At 37.2% G+C, this 22557-nt stretch overlaps 1 protein-coding gene across 1 annotated transcript in view; it reads left to right on the top strand.

Annotated features, from left to right (window-relative positions):
- The window catches only part of LOC149807123 (uncharacterized), a 122042-nt gene that overhangs the window by 770 nt on the left and 98715 nt on the right, over positions 1-22557 (top strand). The window lies entirely within an intron of this gene.

Here is a 22557-nt window from a genome sequence, read left to right as displayed (position 1 = left end):
TCAGTGATGTAAAATGGCAGAATTAACAGTAATGTCAATGACTTTTACCTTATAAAAAAATCGTGCACTGTAGGTTCCAAATCAACCAGATTTGAAACACCTTAACATTGCACACATAAATATATTTGCTTGTGACATACATACATGATAAACTTGGGTTCACAAATATAGAAAAAAGTCACCAATTCTTCTTTTTACCCACACAAAAAACCCAGCCCCCATCATTAATCTACATAACAAGCTGGTGACTTGAAATATGTAGTCAGCCAAGTAGAGGACATCAGGCTTGAAGACTTAAGGGTTTACTCTAGTCTGTTTTTGTACCAGAGGCACAAAGTTACTGATGGCTCAGTCATATATGACAGTGATTCACTTAGTGCAGAGTCAATATAATTGGCACAAATTTTGCACATCTTTATGCTCATCATGCTTTTGTTGTGAATTTGGCTATTTTTTTTATTTGTCATGTAAATTACATATCGTTGAAGATTGCTTCACTGACATAAAACAGGCAAAACTTAAAAATATTGGACATTTTACTCCCTGGCTTGGAATGAATTGCATATTGTAAAATTTCATGGGTGTTTTGTGAAAACTATGAGGAGTTCTGCAAAACAAACTTATGACACAAGACAGAACCTTAGTCTTAAGGACCTTTATCATGCCTTTTAGATTAAGTCAAGTGGCTTAGTGACAAAAATACATCATGATGCCTTGAATCATATGGTTCTGTTTGAGTATTCTCAGTGATCTAGTACTATCATTTCAGAAATGTATGAAACATCTGGAACTTTTCCAGATTGCATTGTTTATACTGATTGAATGTGCCACCACAAAGTATGGAGCATGCTTTTGGCAGGAGATATTTGTTGTCAACTTTGTACTAAATGTTTCAAATTGAATTGATCTTCATAATTTGAATGCATTAAAAAATTTCTTCATGTGTCTTTAGTCTATTTGTTTGTATCAAATACGCAAATATGCAGCTTATCTAGAGCTCAGTTTAGCTATTTTCTTATTCCTGGTCTCATGTCACTGACATTTAGGACAATGATAAATGACAGCCAGATGCACCACATAGAGAAAAACATCTTCGTGAGAGGTAATTCACATACATGTTGACAACTTATTTGCAGAAAATCACTCTTGAAAGTCATCACACTGATTATTTCCAACAGAAATGTTATAAAGAGGCATCTTTTGTATCATCATGACATGTAAGGCCAAACCAAAACCAAATAAATTTTGCTTTTTGGAAAGAAATTAGTCTAAAAGATCGGTTCTGTTCAATTGGCAGTACATGTAACACATGTCCCTGAATTTAGTGTGCCCAGATAACACATTAAGCTGCCTATATATGGAGACTGGTGTGGATCCCATTTTTATATTCTTACAGAAAATGCAAAATGAAGTTTCTATATACATATTGCAAAAATCACATCTGAATTTGTAAAGGAAAGCTTGGTGCTTCTTTCATCTTATTGGTCAAACCAACTGTTAACATGTGTTAATTTGGAATTGGCATAATGAAATTTGCTAATTTTCATTATTAATTATATTTTTTTGTTGTATCATCTTCTAGAAAAATATTCTTTCAATATGCAACACAATGTATAACAAATGTAAAAAATGTGGAAACGTCTGCTGTGGAAACATTATATTAACTAAATACAAATTAAAGAAAAATTGTTTAGTAGATTTATATTTTAATGTATGTCTTTAATTTGGTTTAAGCCTGATCATTATAAATGTGGGATCCCTCTTCTGTTTAGAAAAGATTTAGCAGACTGTCATGGTGTTACCTGTTGGGGCTTCTGAAAGAAAATAATGAAGTGTTTTCTCAGCAGCTAATCTGAATTTTTGGGAGTAGCTATTGAGAAATTGATTGTCCTTTGCCATGATTAGGGAATATAATCAACAGACTAAATATCTCAGTTACATAAGGGAATAATACAAAATTTAGCATCCACTTGACTGTTAGAGTGGGCAGTTTCTTTGAGTTACATTACTTGCTTAGATTAAGTTTTACTTGCCCAAAATTTTATCCCCCCCCCCAAAAAAAAAACAAGCTTGAAAGGGACTGAAAGATATCTGTTGTTTAAACAATGGAAAAGAAGTTAGATAAAAAAAGTTTTGTAATTAGTATGACCATTTATGAAGAGTGTCTAGTTTGCCATAGTTTTGCTTCTGTAACTGGTACAGTGTTACCAGGTGCATCCTTTGGGTTGGTTTTAGTTTAATGTATTGAGTGGCGAAAAGTATATGGATCCATCTTTACATAGTGTGCTATAACTTCTTCCTTTTGTAACATAGAGACAGCCATTAGTCGGACATCAAGTGAACGTGTCGTCTGCAAATTGTGTGCCAGTGATCTTCCTTATACAGCATCCTAGGACATACACATTCTGGTGTTATGCATATTTGATTTAATTTATGTTTGATTTAATGTAATTGTTTGTAAGTTTTAAAATCCTTTTAGTTTTAATTTCACTACATGTCAAAGTAATGTAATCTTGTTTACATGATTTGACATTTTTTTTACTTTCAGAAAATTCAGTTTGATCTGACTCTTTTGATAAACACCTAATAATAGAAACAATGTTTCTATTTGTGACTTAGTTCCCAACCTTGATTCAGAAATCAATGAGACAAGTAAACAACTTTCTATTTTTATTTTATTCTCAGAGTAAAATTATTGGTTTTTATCAAGGTCATTTTATGTGACTGTAGATTGTAACTAGACTCTATTTCACAATTGAGGGTTTTCTGAAATTGCGCGGTAGTCAGATTTAATTGTGATGTTTGGAGAGATATTTCTCAGTTTGGGCTTTTGCCTCGGACAATGGAAAAGTGTTTGTGACCAGTTTGGAGTTAAATTTTAATTTTTATTCAAATTATTTGGATTCTAAAAGATTAATTCTTTTTCCTGGAAGTATTTGAGTGCTCATACAGAATTCTTGGACTAAGACATTTCTTTAAATTTTATTCGGAATTCAAACCCTGGAATATTATTTTCTTTGGTTCACAAAGAACTGTAGAACAACAGAACAATACTAGCTAAAGTATGTAAGATTGCCTTCCATTTTGGATTTTTCGTGAGGAGTCTTAACTTTAATTCATTAGAACATTTCATTACTGGGACTTTTAAAATTTAATTTGTGGATTATTCTTGAATTATTTTTGGATTTGATTTCTTAAAATTGTAAGTTCTTATTTTTTTTCGTATTTACATTGTTTTTCCAGGAAAATAAATTATTTGTTAAATTTTTCAAAGCTTGTTGTTCTCACTCTTTTATTACTGTTTATTAGAGCCTAAACACTTAATATAAAACTGGTAGTACAGTATTTTGTTTTGAATTCATAAAGAGTGTACTGTGTGTTCATCAGCTGTTTTTAAAAGGGCCAACAAGCAAACAAAACGACTGATTAATCATGAACCATCATTCTAAGCAGAGTTCTTATTGCTTTCATGAAACACAAGTTAACTGGAAGGAACGTAGAGCAGAGATCGTCTTTAAAAAGGTGACAAAAGCACTTACAAAGCATACTGCTTTCCATGTAAGAGGTTTCATTTCCCCACCCATTTTGTTTCTTTTATGCTTTCAGGACATTGATTTTTTTCCCCATTGTTTTGTTTTGTTTTCTTTGCACCAGAGTTAGTTTTACACTGTGTCAGTTTGGACTACAGTATTTAAAAAAATTGTATGACTTGAATTGATGGCAAATACAGCTTGCTTTCAAGTACAGTTATTTTGTCTAATTCTTTTTACATTACCTATTTTAGGGGCATTTTAGCTTATGTTATGATTTTTTTTTGTGTCACTCCTTGAGAATTGGGTTCTGTCCTTGAATTGTGTTTGAATTGTCCTTGAATTTTTTTGGGCAAAAACCTGTATGAACCCAGCAGTAACATCAGTGTGTATAGTTAGCTTAATTCTTGTTAAAATCTTACACCATAGGCAGCTGCTAAATTGTTTCTTTTGCCTTATCCATAGATTGCTATTCAAAATTTGCAGTGATTAGTTCCAAAAATAAAATTGCAGTGTTTAATAAAACACACAATTTGCTGTCTTTCTCTTTTTTTTTTCTGGATCAGGATGTAATGTTCTGGGACCATGCAACTGCTTTATGGTAGCTGTTGGCATAGAGTTGTCTGCAGTCATTGTCATGTGCTGTCAACGAAGTAATATTTAAAATTGCCATTGATAAATAATATTTAAAAATGCTATCTTGAGCAGTTGACTAGTGTAAGCATATTGATGGGTTAGGTTCCAGCAGAGTGTAATTCTAGCATTGAAGGTTTATAATGGATAACAGTGTTGGGACAGAAAAGGGAAGCAACTCCAACTTTACTAATATCTGAAGTTGTGAGCACTGCATATTATAGGATAAATTTAATGAAGAATACAGTTTGAGCTTGGAAATATAATGTCTGATTTTTTGCATATTTGGGTCAATTTTTGTACAGTTTCTTAGAAATAACATGAATCCCAGTGTGTCCCAGAGTAGAAACACAGTCAAGAGTCTTGGTAGCTTAAAACTACTAGTCTGGTGAGAAAACACTAGCTTGCTTGGTGTGCTTTTTACAATGTATGCTGTTGTTTTGTGCGCCCATCTGAATTCTTCTATGTAAAAAGGTACCTGGGAAAACAGTCTGTAGCCCAATGGCTTAATATGTACTGTGGGATTAATCTCCTCATTTATCAGTCACTGACACATCAGAATACTTACAAGTCATGGTCATGTGCACTTCCTTAGATGTTTAAGTGAAGGACATGTTGATAATTGAGACATTATTGCAGTGCCTTTGTGTGCAGGTGTGTTTATGTTAGAAGGTGACTTAGTAGCAGTGTTATCTCCTGGGACAGACTCGTTTTAAATAGGTTATTTATTTTGTAATTAGGCAGTTTTGTTGGCAGATTTGTGATCATATAAACTGGTGTCAGTTAGCAATACATTTCGTTGGTAGGAAGTGAAAGTTAATATCTTCATCTCACCATGACTGTTCATATTTTTGGTGTTAAGCTTAAGGCAGCTTTATCAATTAATTCATTGACTCCTGGAACATTGAGTGCATTTACATTTGCTTTTCTGATTTGTAGTGTTTTTATCACAGTGTTATGCGTTATGATAAGGAAATAATGACATAATTACAATTTATATTGTTAGCTCACCTGTACCAAGTATGATTAGAGCTGTTGTACTACCCTGGTGATAAGTCTCACTGCATATAATCTATTCCTTCTGCCTATATTCAAGACAACAGTTTGGAGTGTGCTTAATAATAATAATAATAATAATAATAATAATAAAGACCTTATTTAGAGACCATAACCCATTTACAGAACTAATCTGCTTTGAGGCCTTCTATCTACTATGTACTGTATATCCATTGTATACAACATGTATACAACATGATGTGATAAATTTGGCTTGACACTAAATGAAGTGATTCTAAAAAATCAAAGTGTCAAGCCTCTAAACACATAAACATAAATAAAATATAAAATATCTTCCTGTATTGAAAAAATCAACTTTGAAAATGATGCAAAAGTACAGAAAAGCAGGCAAGATATATTAGAACTTGTCAGTTGTCTTAAGATTTCATGCATTTGAGGCATCAATTATGAAAAAAAGATATGCTACGAGCCTGCTGTACCAGTGGTCCAATATACTGAAAACTTTAAAAAAAAAACCAAATCCTTCTTTGGCCTTGGTTTAATGTTAATTTTACTTCTAATGGTCTTTCAAGTTGGAGTACTGTCAGTGTTTCTTCGGTGAAAGATATTGCTTAGGTAGACATGAATGGCTTTTCTGGACAATATATTCATAAATTGGCCTTTCTAAGAAATATTCTTTCATGTATTGTTAATTTTTTAAAATTATTCATTGTTTCCTGGAAATTGTATGTATATTGATCTAGAAATCAATTGCATGCCCTTTTTTTGCACCTTAAAAAGTTTTTGTTTTTTAATACACCGATAAACAGTTTCATCAGCATTGCCATTTGCTTAGTAGAGTCTGGATGCATGAGTAACCTTTCCAGGTTATATAAAATGCCAGTAAAAAAAAGTTAACTTGTGATCTTGCAGTTACATATAAATGAAAACAAACAACTTCATGATGTATTAAAGTAATTTTTAATTTGGTTTTTAATACTAGTAAGAAAAGCTGTTTAGATACAAATTAGTATTACAAAAATGGCTTCTGAAATAAAATATTGTTTTTGACTGAAAAAGGCTGTGATGTGTTTCCTATTTCACTAATTGTAAAATTAGGTTTGGTGTTTTTTTTCTTCATTTTTTTAAAATTTTATGAACATTATCTATAAATCAAATAATATTTCCAGCACTTCAAAGTACTGGGCAAAACCAGCTCAATTACAGGCTGACTATACCAACCCATTTATTTGTTGGGAAAGTCTGTTAAGCATGAAAGGTGCATGAGATGCCAGTATTAGTGTCATTCCGGTCACAGTCAGGTTAGACATTATAAATCAGTTATTCTGTTGACTTGGTTCTGGGCACTTTTTGTCACAATAAATGTTTTCGGTATTGAAATCGGTTGGGGGTTACAAACAAATGGGGATATATAGTAAAACTATAGATAAACAAATCAATTTCGGCAATGTGATTTTTTTAAAAAACAAATTTTATACCATTGGGGAAAAAGTCAAGGGTCGGCAATGAGAAACGGAGGACATTCTGCCAACTGGAAACACATTTTTTAAATTATTTTTGTTTATTTGCCTAATCAAATATGACTTGACTTCCTACAGTTAAAGCTTCACAGCACACGTTCATGCTATTTTTTACTCGCAATTCAAAAATAAGTCTTGCATAATTCTACAGTGTACGCACATGCACACTTTGAAACTTTATCTGTGTATTGGATGTATTACCTCAGATTACATTACAATAGGGGCCCGAAGTGGCCAAGTGGTCTAAAGCGCTCACCATTACAGATCACTGCCATCTCACCTCTGTCTGCGTGAGTTCGAGTCTCAGGCTCGGCTAACGTTGGTATGTGAGAAAGCCTGCCAGTAGCTTCTCGTGGGTCGGTGGTTCTTCCCGGGGCTTTCCAGGGTTCTTCCTCAACCATTTATACTGGCCGCCATGTATAGCCTATCTTGTGCTGAAAAATGGTGTTAAAACCCTTCAACAACAACGACAACAACAACATAGTCCAGATATGGCTGAATATAACTTCTAGAAAAGATTACCCTACAATGAAATAGAATATATGTTGTTTTTTGTTGCAACAATAACCAAAAATAAGAATCAACTTTTCTTGGATACATGTTTGATGTGAATAGACCAAGTAAGACTGTTACCGGTGAATAGACCATGAATTTTATCACGACAAATCATATTAAAGTTCACATTGTCCTAGAGAATTTGGAGTTTGTTGCTATCTGGCCTTGCTCATTTTTGTTTTGTTGCAACTAGTAGGGCTTGTTTTTTCTGTATATAGAATGAATAACAGAGTTCCATTGATAATACCCATATTCTGTACTTCAGAAGGGGCTGAGAAAGTTTAAAACTTTCGATTTTTATACATTATTTGTATATTCTTGGTTAATTTTTGCATTTAGCTGCTTTTTTGCACTTTGGTAATGGGATTTATCTTGATGTAAAAAGTAGCCTGTATTCGTATTTATCAGTATCAAATATAATAATAGCCATATGGTGACAATGAAAAAAGGTAAAGTTCTAAAACTGTAAAAAATGAAGGATTGCATCAGACCATTAGAAAGATAGTCCCTTCCAAACAATCGAAACATGAAATACTACAAGATGTAATATAAAAAGCAAAGATCTTAAGATTCTATAAAATGTTTATAAAATAACAATGTAAAGCGGTGTATCCCCTGGGGTACGAGAGTGAGAGTTAAAAATCTCCTTGGTGTCAAAACTGGTGGTTAGACTGAGTAAAAACTGAACTTTGGTATCAAAACTGGGGGTCAAATTAAAAATTTGGGGGGTCTCTGAAGAACAAATGAGGGGAAAAGGAAACACTGGTAAAGGTAAAAATTATAAAATCCCTAAATATGTGTTAAACATTTATTATATAAACCACATTCTTTCAAAACCTTCAAGATTTTCTTGGGTGGTTCATCATTATAAGGTTTTTCTAATCAAATTCACACAACAAAATTTTTTGTGTCAGTCAGGGCTTTATAAATTTAATGAAAATCAATGGCAAGCAGATTGGGAAATTGAACTTGCCCATAGGGATTTGAGCTTTCCCCAGAATAAAACAATATCGCAGCTAAGGTGAAAAAAGTATGGTGCATCATAAGATAAAAATATAGATATAAATAGTACATTTAGATACATGCAGATCATATAGAAGAGGGTTAACAAGCAGATGCTGTAGAAAATATTGCTTTCAGAATGTATTTATCTTCAGACCCTTCGTTTATTATTTTTATTTTCATTTAAGGCTTTCTCTCAGATTTGGACCATTACTGTATGATAACAGCTGAGCAGGCTGTTTGGCTGTAACAGTCCACCATTGTCTTTTTTACACAACATACACAATAACGTAGGTAATTGAGCGCGTATGAATAACCTGCATTGTCTTTGATTATTGCAAAACTGGTGTTGGCTTTGTCTGAGTAGTTGCATCATGTTACATTAGGTGGGCAAAAATGTGGGAAATATTCCCACCACCAGGACTAAAATACAGGAAATGTATAGTAACTTTGAGCCAGAATATCTTTTTTAAAAAAAACAAAACAAAAATGAACGGTTTGATTGTGCTTAGAATTATTAAAATTAATTTCTGTTAGTTTAAGGCTTGGTTAGAGCGTCTGCCTCAGATGCAGGAGGTCGTACCAAAGACTTAAAAAAATGGCACTAACAGCTGCCTTGCTTGGTGTTCAGCATTAAGAGGTTAGTGTTGGGACTGGTCGGCCTGGTGTCAGGATAATGTGACTGGGTGGGACTTCGTGCCACATGTCTGTGACATGATGCCCCAGTGCTAGACATCACTATAAACTGCCACACTGCAGACACAGTAGTGACATGACTGAAAAATTATTAAAAGCTATGTTAAAAATCCAAATCACACACAGTTTAAGGTTTGTGCACACATTTTGGTCATTATTGCATGTTTTTGGGTTATTGACTTCAGATGAGAACAGCAGAAACTGTATGTAAAAGAGGTCATTCACATTGTGTGCATGCCCAGTGTTCTTGAGAAGGTGTGAGTCCTGGTTGTGGGCTTAATGACACTTTTTAGCACATGGGGACCAATATAACTGATGGAAGAAGAACCCGGAAATAAACCCGGGAAGTACCACTAACCCGAAGGAAGCTACTGGCAAGTGTTCTCACATACCCACATAGGTTGATCCCAAGGCTTGAATCCACACTGACTGGGTGAGGTGGCAGTGATCAGAAGAGGCACATGCTTTAGATCACATGGCCACCCAGGGCCCATTGCAAGGTCTTGCTTGAGCAGCTTCAGTTGGAAAACCTATCAGCTTAAAGTAGTTATCTAATTAGCAACTTTCAGAGGCCATCAATAAATTGTTTTAGTAAATAACAATGACATGGCAATATTTTCAACTTCTATTTTTAACATTAACACTTTTTACTTTGTTGCTGAAAGGGTACAGGTTTGAATCTACAAGTGGATCACCCTAGATCAGCCATCATGGTGTGACCTTGGGCAGGGCACTTTACCTTAAATTATAAAACCATATCAACGTCAATTTATAACAGATAAACAAGTTTTGATTCACAAAATGTATTTTTAACCAGAATGGGTATTTACTTTTTTACTTGAGAATTGACAAAGATTGCCTTTGAATCACCTTGCTCAGCTTATAATATCAATGTGTACAAAGAACACACATGGATAAAGTAAGGAGATGTAGTAGATTAAATAGAATAGACTTTGTTCTGTTGTCTCTGTAAAGTCCTTTAATTAGGAGAGATCAATGGTTTATGGGCTACCATTTGTAATTGCTTATAAGTCGAATACAACTGCAAACTGCACAGACACAAATCTGCCATCACATCGTGTGCTGGCAGATCTGTATCTGTGCAGTTTGTTAGGAGTAATCAATAGAACAAACAGCATAAACCCTGATCTGCAGGAATATTATGATACATCAGATTAGGATCCATGTTGTTTGCAGTTTACTTCACACTATAAACAATTATATGTAGTATGTTGTGGTCCCTGTGGGATGCCTGCCAGAAAGACAAGTGTTTTGTCTCTGGTTTAATTAAAACACTAAATAAAGCCCCATTCAGAAGTAAAAGTGTTCATTCTGGTAGTTTGCACCTACCAACTGTATTTTCCTCTCTGATTTTTTTGGGGGTAAAATATTCATTTGCAAAATGAACTGTCATTTTCTGAATGAATTGGCGAGTTTTCTGTTTATTTGATCTTATATTCTTAAAGTCTTGTAGTGGACATTTATTTATTCTCTTGTTTATTCTCAGTCATTTGTAATTACAGGTTCCTGCATTTGTATTGGAAAATATAAACAAGTTTTTTTCAGATGGATACTACTCAACCTATAGAAGTGCAGTATCCATCCAAGAAAACAAGTTCATATTTTTCCACATAAATGCAGTAACCTTTTTGTTATATATTCATTTTCTTATTCTGCCTAGTTATTAAAAAAATAAAGTAATCAAGAAATGAAGTACCGTATATACTGTATATTTTGAGCACCGTATTTGTAGGGTCTTGATAAATTAATTTTAAAAGTAATTTTTGTGTGCTCTGTATGTTCTGTGACACATTGTTTTTTTTTTTAGTCATATGTTGTGGAACACTTTTTAAATCATTAGAAAATTATGTTGGAGAATCATCAGAATGTACTCCAACAGAAATTTTGTTAAAAAAAATATAAAACTGTGTGCTTGAGATAGAACTCTTCAATCCACTGCAGCATCATCTCGTCAACACAGCCGTTCTCCTGTACATCTAGGATCCATTCTTTTGGTGCATGAATATATTTTTTTAAAGCCTTCTTTTACCATGAAAAAATTATCGAAAGAGGTAACACATCACCTGAAGTGAAAACTGCAAGGATTAAAGTCATATTTTCAAATCTGCACCAGTCATGCTAATTCTCACACTTTTGACCCAAATCTTATCATCATTCTGCCCAGGAATGAGATCAAAGTACACTTGAATTTCAGCCATGTTAATGATCACATTGTCAGTGAAGTCATCAGCTTCTCTTCAAGCATTCACAAATTTATTATTTTATTTTCTCCAAATTTTCGGGGCAGCACTGGGTTATCGGTGTCCGTACATGAAGCACTATATTGTGTTACTTTAAAAATTGTTCCATTGTTTCAATTAATTATCCAAATTCCCTTGAATACCAGTGAAAAGGAACCATAGTTAGCGTCAATATCTTGACTGTCTTTGTATATTAAAAAAAATATATAAAAAATTGGCACACCGAAAAGAACCCAGAGTCTGCTTCCAAGGTTGGCTTGCTTTGCAATAAAATAATCTTTGTATTGATATCAGTTTTAAAAAAAGAAAAACCAGCTTCAAAAGTATCCAAAGTTGGCTTCCGAGGTTGGCTTGTTTTGTAATAAAAATAACCTTTGTCTTTGATGTCCTGTCAGTAAGTTCAAAGAAGGAATTTCCTGCTCACTGCCAGTTGTGTTTATTCACTACCCAGGCTTGTATGTGCTTGACATCTGTAGTTATAATTAATACAGATGGGCAGTAATGTCTGCAGGTAAATAGTATACACAGCAATAACTTGCTTTAATGATACTTTTTTAACCCGTGCTAGTGAAAAGATTGTCTTTTGCATACAAGTGAATGATGATTTTTATCTGGAAGATACTGTCATATAGTTCACCTGGATATAATTCAGTCTTGATTATTTTGAACCTAACACTGTTATGCGTGAATAGTAGTTGTCTTTAGAATATTGGTTGATTATTCAGAGATCTCGGAAATGCTTAATTACGCATATTTGGACGCCAATTTTTGATCTGGGACGCAGAAAATCACTGAGGCGGGAGTTCTCCATACACATGTAATAGGTGTGCGGTAAAATTCAAAGACTTGCCAGTCCTGCTTCAGCCACCTGCTTTGTGGGAAATGTGTCATTTAGCTATGCCGATATTTACAATGACAGAATTCAATAAGAGTACTTAAAAAAGAACATGATGCAATAGCTGGGTGGCAAGTTCAAAGGCTTTGACTGGCGGCCAGGTGGGTAAATGATTGAAAGACCCAGAGAGAGGTAAATAGGCAGAAAGACCCAGAGATGTACATGTGGTCATTTATAAAAGTACATCAAATAAACAACTTTAGCTTTTGTTACTGTGTTCATTTCCGAATGTAGCAGAATAAGCAGTGCGCATGACCTCAGAATCAAGACATATTGAGACTTGGACAAAATGCCATTCGTAAGTGGGTGACAAGTCGCTTAAAATGTAAACTTCGCTTTCTTCTGTTAGGACAGCAAAAACTACTTTACTCTGTGATTATTTAAGAGGTACATTGACTGACCATACCATAATGTTTTAAAATGCCCCTCACCTTAGCCCAGTTAGTTCTAGTGTTGTAGTGAAATGTATTCATCAAGGCATCAGTAGCTAGGCCTAGTTTTTATATAAATTACGTTGACAAACAAACTCTTGCCCATTCACAAGCATTATGTTTTGATAGCTGATTGATCATTAACCCTTTTCTGAGTAAGGTAGCAACTATCAATTTCCTGCATGACATCCGTTGATGATAAAACATACAGACTTGTGTTTTAAGATCAGAATCAGTGATCTGGATATATATTAACTGCCTCTTATACACTATTTTGTCATAAAATTAGTTTGAAACTGTAAGTGAACCAGTAAGCCTAACGGGAAATAATGGCGTACTTCACTAAGTCTGGGATATGCCAGTTTATTAGATTGTCTGTTTTCTTAAATCATCGGGCAAATATATTTAAAAAAATATACAAGTCATTGAAACCAAATCCTAGGTATTATTTTATTAAAGATTTAACTTTAAAATGCAAATTATGTAGATCAGAAACATATGGGACAGTGCTATGTTGTGGAATACCTGAGATGCGCTTTAAGGTCTAAGCTGTTTTCTGACTTGACACGTATTTGTGAAAATATGGGAAAAAACAGCAAATCAGATACTATTTATTTACCTAAAATTACTACAAGTACGTATACAAATAAATAAACCATAATTTGCAATCCTGTCAATGGACTGTTGTAATGAAGCTATATTATAGTTAGTGATTACATTATGAAAACCTCTCCATCTAAAAATAGATGCACTCACTGTGTTGATTCTGTAGGAAAGAAGGGACTGCAACTTTTGATGGTGGGACTCCTATTTTTACCAACATGGGAGTCCTGGACTCCTAGCTTTAAAATCCTAGCGAGACCTCTAACTATTTCTCTCTCATTTGCAATTTTGTTGGATCCAGTTTTCATTCAGATAACATATTCAAACTTTTGAGCACAACCAAACACAGTGTGTTTCTCAATGTTCATGTCAATGAACAGCATGTCATGTGTTATCGGACATAAGTGATACATGTTACTGTATGGATGGAAGCCTACGCTACATGTATGGAGGGATATATTTTATTCTTAATGCTCATGATGAAAAAAAAAGGAATAAATTATAGCAATACACGGTTAGTTTCTTTTTATTATCAAATGAGCATTTTATTTTATCGCAACATGCAGTGGAGGGGGGGGGGACAAATTCAATATAAATTTATTTCGTTTCTTAAGTCTTGGGATATGACCTAGGTGAAAAAAGTTTCACCATAAGTTCATGGACAGGAAAAAATAATTATTTTATCATGTCCCAGTATATACAGTAAATATGGTAATAGAATTTATGCTGTATTCCAAAATAAATACACAACTGTTGATTCATCAGTGCACAATAACAATATTAATGTGCACATATCACCACCCAGCAATCTTTGAACTTTATTGTTCACTTGACCTCAGTTCAAAAAAGAATTTATGTTTTAGTCTACTTAAAATTGAAATTTAGAGTCATATTGTGATTGAATGCACATTTCAATGGCATTTTCAGTTGCTCTGGAATGAATGGATTATGCTTTTTTAAAATTCTACTTAGTTCCACTGATTATGGACTTGATTTATTAGCTGTGTCAATTCCACACAATTTGAGCAGGGAGGGACACGCCTTGACTCAGCTGCATGTGTGTTTCTGTTCTGTCATTGAATATTTGGAATTATAAGGTGGGAAAAAATGTGCACTTTTGCAATTGTAATTATCAAATAGACACTATATAAAACCATATTTATTTCATGTTAAGTGTTGTAAGAAGAATGTTATTGCACTTGGAGTTGAAATTACAGTTTCAAAATGTGTAATGAAGCTTTGGAAACCATGACAGCTCATCTAATTTGGGTTTACAGAACTTAGTACATTTTGACGAAATTCAAGATGTAAAAATATAAGAATTTTTATTGCCATTATTATTACCAGCTAAAGAAGACATGCTTATGCTTGGTCACTTGTATGCTTTTTGTAGAGACCCCAGCTATGTTATGAGCTGTATGGCATCTATCATGAGCCTAAATCCAAAACATTGTATCAACAAATATAACATGGAAAATTGCAAAGTGGCTAGTGTCAGCCAGCAGAAATAAGATTTCTTCATTAGCTTTGCTTATTGGCTCTGAAGCCATTACTTTTCTACCAAAACCTTCAGTTGCATTATTTCCCCATGAATTTAGTACTTTCACTTTTAAAATGGTACATCTCTGATAGATATGCATTAGCCCTAGCGCTCACTTTGCTTTTCTATGCTACTTTTATATACCTCAGAGTAAAGCTGCACTCGTGTCAACTTTTGCCGATTATGCTGATACCGCTTGTAGCCGATTATTAAAATTACCGATACCGATTATGAGACCAATTATTATATTATTTTTGTTTTATAACAATGACTAGTTCAGAAACATACACCTATTAGTATAAAGGTATTTTGTCATGTGAGTTATAACAAGGTTGTTTATGCGGCAAGTGAATTTGAACTTCTATGTAAAAAAAAAATCAGAAACCGCATAAGTACATTGCAATTTATAGAAAACAATGATCACACAAACATAAAACTTGAAAACTTTAAAACTAACACTGATAAAGCTTATGGTTTGCCAATTCAAGATATAAATAAATGAAAATGTATTAAGCTAGTCTTTTAACTTACGTTCAGTGATGCAGGTTCCCATTACTAGATTTCAATAAATAACTTAAAAATGTTAATAACGATAGCCCAATAATAATTAAAATTAATAATACGCTTGTTTTAAAAAGTAAAGTTAGACATTGTACACTGGCTGCAGTAATACTGAAAGAATAGTTGAGGAAGGGTGTATTTAAGCAGCAGTAACATTTCTCTCTTCTCGCCAAGTAACGATCCGAAAAAATCTGGCCTGCGCCACTAAACAGCTGCTTGCTTGGAACGCTTGAAGCTGGTGCAGACAAATACCCTCTAGCTAATTTGGCCAAGTAGGGGAACTGAAACCTGTAGCATTCCACCAGCTGTATATGCCTTCTTCTCGTGGCAACAGAGGGCTGGCCAGATACAGGCATTGTGTCAATGGCATCATCCAAGTGGGTTGTTTCGTTGACGGTATGGACAGGTTCGCCACAGGCCAAAGAAAACAAATCCTGGAGATGCAACGTTGATGGTCCAGTTGCAGTTGTTTCAGTTTCATTTTCTTTTTCATTTTTGGGCCGTGGGTTCCTCCTACTTGTCAGCTAATGCAACTATGATGCATTCTGCTCAAAAGTCATTCTTTGGATCTGGTCATGAGTAATTCTTCGCTGAATAGGTGATGTTTGAATTGGGGATCCAAGATGGTGGCCAAGACAAGCTTCTTGTTGCTGGCAGCATCAGCATAGCATGTGTTTGTGATGTCAACATATCATGGCACATTGTCTGAATACCTTAATTCGCTTCATGCTCTCGAGCCAGCAACATTCGGGGCATTTTCAGCATGAGAATGACGGATACTGGTGTTTGGCTAATGTTCGCGAATGAGCCTAACATGTCCACAATATTGTTAATCAAGACCAACTATTGAGCTGTTAGGCTAGGCAGGTCATAGAGAGTAGCTTAAGCCCCCAAGACTTGTTTTTGTTCAAACAATGAAATCAACATATTGCATGTAGAATTTCAGCATGTCTGGACATCCTTAAAGAATTTCTTATGGGCAGCGCCAAATTTTTCATGCTGCTCTTTGAGCTTCTGTTGTGCCAGGATGGAGTGTCGGAACTTGCAGACTATGGATCGCAAAATCACCAAAACATCTTTGACAGCTCATTGCGACAGAATGCCATCACTGACAATGAGCTGCAGTGTTTGTGCAAAACAGCTGATGCTTTTGATTTTAGTCAGATCCATTGCTTTAACCATGTTTACACCTCTGCCATGCAGAAGAACATGGATCTGAGTTTTGTGAATGTTGTATTCCTTGCATAATTTGTCCAGTTTGCTCGCCAGATATTATCCTGTGTGTGATTCATCGAGAGGCGTTGCTGCTAAAATTACCTGTTTCCACTGAAAGTCTTTTGTCAGCCAGTGTGCCGTAAGAGTCAACATGGCTACGCTGATGGGTGAGTCTGACCACGCATCAGAAGTCAAACTAAGGTCAAATTGGGCAGAAACTAAATTACGCACCTTGCTTTGTGTCGCTTTATGCATGTCAGGTATCAGAGATGTGGAAAAGTACTCCAATCTTCTATTTTTATAGCACGATTCTGCCTTTCCCATCAGGCATCAAAATCCAATGTCTTCAATAACGAACATAGTTGCACATCTACTGCCATGAGTTCTGCAATAGCATTGTGGCAGTTAATAGCTCTCGGGTCATCAAATGAAAATGGCTGCTTCCACTTCAGCATGGCATCAATAGTCAGAGTACAAAGAGTTGCTACAGCTACTGAGGTTAACTACGCAGCATCCTTTTCTTTTTTTTTCTGCCAGAAACAGGCCATATTCGATGATGTGTATGCAGCACAAGTGCTGGACAAGATTTGATGTTGTATTAAGTTTTTAGAATCCTTTCTACCTCTAGAAATGCATGCTTTGCAAAGTGTACAGTTTGCTTTGCGTGCTGAAGCAGCTTAGCAGCTGGAGTGTCCAGGGGTAATGCCGCTGGTGCTGGCATGACAATATCAATGCTGCATAATATTTGTATGTCAGCATTCAGCTGCTTCAGCGTCCGACTGCTGTTTGTTGATACAGTTTATACCGATTGTTCTAATAATCTGCCCAATTATGAGTATAGCCGATTAATCGGTACAGCTTTACCTCAGAGAGCACTGGTCATAGTCTGAACCATTCCATTAATAAAAAGTTATGAGGATTTCTCTTAAATAGTTGTGTAAATGATCAGAATGGTATTTTCAAGACTGTGTCTCGCATTTGTTGTGGACATTGTAAATATCATATTCATTCGTTTGTTTGTTTGAAAGTTTCATTTATGATGCAGTAAATTTTTTCGCATCATTTGCTTTATTGTCTCTACTTCCAAATAGATGAAACAGCTGCTTTATTTCATCCACAAACAGATCTAATAAACTAATACCTACAGCATTTACTGCATGAGTGTAAAGGGTTTATTTACAAAGTACATCCTTATACACTATACTTTCTTTAGGCACCCATGCTGTGCTCATGCGTGCAATATCAAGGTGTTCAGTTTCGTAAATTACTGCATGAATCTGACAATGAAAAGTTAATGGAGAAAAACAGGCATATATAACAAATTGATATATTTTATAATGCTCTTGTCACTTCTCATACAGGGGCTCTAAATAGACAAGTCGTTTAAAGCAGGAGAGCGTTGCTGATAGTTAACCCCAAGTAAGTAAAATTGTTGACTGCTTCCAGGGCATTGGTGGCATCATGCATGCTGACATTTGTCTTGTTTAAACTGATGGTGAGCCTCAACTGCTTGCAGGCATCAGTGAAATGGTCTCCCAGTCTCTGGAGGGCATCCTCGTTTTGGGTCACAAGAGCTGCGTCATCCGCAAAGAGCATCTCCCTGGCGAGCACCGACCTCACTTTGGCCTTCGAGTGCAATCATGCCAGGTTGAACAGCTTCCTGTTGGACCTGGTGTGCAGATATTCACCATCAGTGGACAAGTTGAAGGCGTAGGACAGAAGCAGGGAGAAGAAGATCATGAAAAGGGTCAGCACCAGCACGTAGCCCTGATTCATGCCACTGTTGATGGGGAAGGAGTCTGAGGAGCATCCATCATGACTGTTCTCTTCATATAGGCATGGAAAGAGATTATCATGCTGCAGAGTTTTTGGGGGCAGACAATCTGCTGGGAAATTCAAATAAGCCCTTCCTGCTGACCAGTTCGAAGGCCTTATTGAGGTCGATGACCTTATTGAGGTCGATGAACGTCACGTAGAGTGGCTGCTCTTGCTCTCTGCTCTTTTCTTGGAGTTGTTGGAGGGAGAAGCTCATGTCTGTTGTCTACCTGCCTGTTCTGAAGCCTCACTGAGGTTCTGGGTACACACTGTCAGCAGCTGCAGCCTGTTGAGGATGATGCGGGATTACGCTTAGCCAACAATGCTCAGGAGTGAGATCCCTCTGTAATTGTTACAGTTACTGTGGTCACCCTTGTTTTTGTAAAGGGTCACAATGGTGGCATCGTGCATGTCTTGGGGGACTGCTCCTTCCTCCCAGCAGGCAGAGTAGCTCATGCAGCAGCTGAAGCATTTTCATTTTCCCACGTTTGATAGCTTCAGGCGGGATGCTGTCACTACCTGGTGCTTTGTCATTTCGGAGGAGGTCTATGGCTTTGCTGAGCTCCTCTGAGGTGGGCACTTTGTCAAGTTCCACCATGGTGGGCAGTTTCTGAATGCTGCTAAGGGCCATAACAGTGACTGACATTTCTCGGGATATAGCTCTGAGTAGTGCTCCACCCATCTGGCCAGCTGTTGCTCATGGTCTGTGATCATCTCTCCTGTCAGAGATTTTAGGGGGTGACCCCTTTCATTGTAGGGCCAAGAGCCTTCTTAATGCCACTGTACATACCTTGGATGTTTCCAGACTGTGCATTGTGCTGGATTCCTTCACACAGTTGTTGCCAGTACTTGTTCGTGCACTGTCTAGTGATGCACTGGGTTATGCTTCTGGCACTTCTGAGGGCAGCAAGCGTCCGTTCATTGGGACATTGTTTTGTAAGCTATGAAGCCTTTGCGTTTGTCCTCGATTATTGGTTCCATTCTTGAAAGGTGTGGGTTGAATCAGTCCTGACTGGGCCATTCCTTCTTTTAAACGTGGACACGGCTATGCTGTAGATGATAAAGCACCCTTCATGGCATTCCACTTGGCTGTGGCATCGTGCTGTGGCAGGTCCTGGAGAGCCTGGTCTAGGGCATACAAATACTCTTCCACCTTGGAGGGGACTGACATCTGCGCAGTGTTGATGTGAGGGCGACCTTTTGGGTTTGAGCAGTGTAGTGTGTGTGACACACCCTGCTGATCATGAGGGCGTGGTCAGAGTTGCAGTCTGCACTGTGGTAGCTTCTGGTGGAGAGGATGTTGTTCATGGCAGAGTGCCTGGTGATGACCAAGTCAAGTTGGTGCCAGTGATGAGACCTGGGATGTTTACATGACACTTTGTGTTGTGGCTTACACTTGAAGGTGTTTGTAATGCACAGGTCAAGGTAGGTACAGAGCTACAGCAGTCTCTAACCGTTTTCATTGGTCTTTCCAGTGTGATGATGTTCGAGGCAGGTAGGCCATGACTTGTGGTCCACATCTACTCTGGCATTAAAGTTGCAGAGGAGGAATAGTGGCTCATCTTTAGGGCATCCTTTGATCTGTTCATCCAGCTGCCCATGGAACTGATCCTTTGTGTCTTCTGAAGACGTGAGGATGGGGAAATAGACACTGACGATGTTGACAGGACCTGCAGCAGTGGCAAGATGGATGGACAAGCGATGCTCAGTACCTCCTGAGGGAGGTTCAGCTGAGGCCAGGAGGGTGTTTTTGATGGCGAAGCCCACTCTATGCTGGCAGGGCTCCTCAGGTTCAATTCTCGACCCTTCTAGAAGAAGGTGTAGTTTTCTCTTTCGAGGGAGCCTCTGGAGGTGAGCCTGGTTTCCAGGAGGGCAGCTATGCTGATATTTAGTCTGGTGAGCTCTATGTCGATGATGGCTGCCTTCCTGGTGTTGTCCACCTCCCTGAGGTCGTCAGAAATGCCTGTGCACATGGTGCATACGTTCCAGCTTGTGAATCGAAGAGCTGGAGTCTTCTTTGTTGGTTTCTTGTTTCTTTTGTCTGGTGTGGAATTTCCGTCTGCCAGTCATGCTGAACAACACACTGAGCTCCAGGAATACATTGGTGGGCCAACACCATATTGACCTGGGATTGCCTGGCTTGGGGTGGGTGGTAGTCGGCCAGTGGGACATGATGATCCCTCCCACCATCAAAGCAGACCCATGGCGCCCCTTCCCTATGCCAATTAGGTGGGACTTATAACCCGTAGTCTGCCAGCTTCAGTGTTGTATCATCACTCAGGAGTGAGGCTGGAGTGGCCTATCCATAGCCGGAGCCTAGATGTGGAGTATGGAGATCCTGGGCTGCCCAGACATCAGGATCCACCTCTTGTCCTGGCTGGTGGGATCCAAAGGAGTTCTGAGCATGATGTTTGGCAACAGTTTGGATGCAGCAACTGCTGGAAGGAAGTCGTAGTTGACACCCAGCCACCTTAGGGGCTCCACTCTGGATTATCTGTCTGGATTTACTCCCATAGCCTTTCTTTCTCACGAAGATATCCACAAGGCAGCGTAGCCATCATCCAAAGGTTGGGTCTTGGTGGGTTTGGCATCAGAGTTTCCTTCTCCTATATGAACTGCCTGACAGGGCTAACGAGCTCCATCTACCCAGGTTTGGAGTTTTCCTTCTCTTAGACATGCTGCCTGCCAAGGCTAACGAGCTCAGTCTGCCCACCCAGTTATATCGGGGGGGCCATTGGTCTTGCCACACAGCAGGCTCTGTGAAAACAGGGGGCCCTGCATGAAGGTGCTGCTGTGGTGTAGGAGAGGACATATGCAAGTAACCTACTGCCCAGCAGAGCCAGACAGTGGTCCCGCGATGATTACTACACCTGGAAAGGAGAGGCTTCACTTTCCTTTGGCGAGTGGGACATCTAGCCCAGACCTCACATACCCCCCACCATTTTTATATGTGCAGTATATATATTTTCAGGGTGAATCTTAATGAACAGTTAAACAAAGTTATAACCTTGCGGGCCTGTGCCCAAGATTGCATTGAGTAACAATGGTGCAAGTGTTTGTTGCATATATGACTTGGCCTTTTCAAGTTGCAGAAGTGTATTTATATATTGTTATAACGTTGGGATTTCAGGTGTTTCTGATTTATGATTGGGTTGGTGGGGGAATATTTATTCCCCTTGTAATTCCAAATAAATATGTATATACTTGATGGGTGTGGCTATAAACATTTTCTAAGTTAGAAGCAAGGGGCCATGGGTCAATCCAGGAAAGAGACCCAGGGGCCAGTGCTGGTTGCATAAATGACTTATCCTTTTTACGGCTTGAAAGTATGTACATGTAGTATATGGTTATTCATTTTCATTAGCCATGGTTCTGATATGTTGACCCTATCTATTCCTTAGTGGACTGAGCAGATATTTCTGTGCTTTAGGTCTGTGAATTTGATTGGCTGCTCTGGAAAACCACCACAACCAATCAAATTAGTTGTTCAGATTTGAATACTGTTCCTACATGATCAAGACAAGTAGAACACACAACTTGTATTAACTCACAGATATGCAATTTTCCACTGCCAGTCCATGTTTGTACAAATACCTTTTCCTTAAATGCACCTGTAATGGCATTTCTCTGGTATGTAGTCACATTACTTTCAAAGTTGAAATCAATTGCAGAAACATTTTCAGCTGATTGAAAGTGCACCAAAGTTACACACTGTTGGTTAGTTGGCATTTACATTTTAAGTCATGCAACTCATGAAATCCAATAGATGTTGCTAGGACAAAGCTCTAAAATACCTGCTTGATCCACCAAGGTGTGGATAGGGTTAACATATCAGAACCTTTGCTAGCAAAAATGACAGTTACTGGGTAGCGATTTTGATGGTTTCCATTTTATGAACAAAGGATTAAAGACAGACATTGAGGAATGACTGAGGGACATTGTTGGATATAACATAAGTTAACAGTCTACATATGTAATATTCAATAAATAACTCCATGCACTGTAGCAAGGAGTGACTTTTGACCTTCATATACCCCTCCTCACAATGAGATGGGATTCACCTTGATGAAGCAAAAGTTATCCCCTTTTCCCATACTATTAAATCTTATGAGTTCATCAAATTCTTGTTAGTAGTTTCAGAGTTATTGGCTTGCAAAAAAAGACCATTAATATTGAGTTTTTGCTGCCTTCACCGACTTCATTAATGTTGTCTCATATTTTTCTCCTATAACATTGGACTTTACTATCTTGTTTTGTTGCAACGTATATGCAGTCAAATTAAC

The sequence above is a fragment of the Sinohyriopsis cumingii genome, chromosome 1 (genome assembly GCF_028554795.1).
Source record: "Sinohyriopsis cumingii isolate HCF-2022 chromosome 1, ASM2855479v2, whole genome shotgun sequence".
Lineage (NCBI taxonomy): Eukaryota > Metazoa > Mollusca > Bivalvia > Unionida > Unionidae > Sinohyriopsis > Sinohyriopsis cumingii.
Note: the sequence above shows the minus strand (reverse complement) of the source record. Positions and strands in the feature narration are given on the sequence as shown.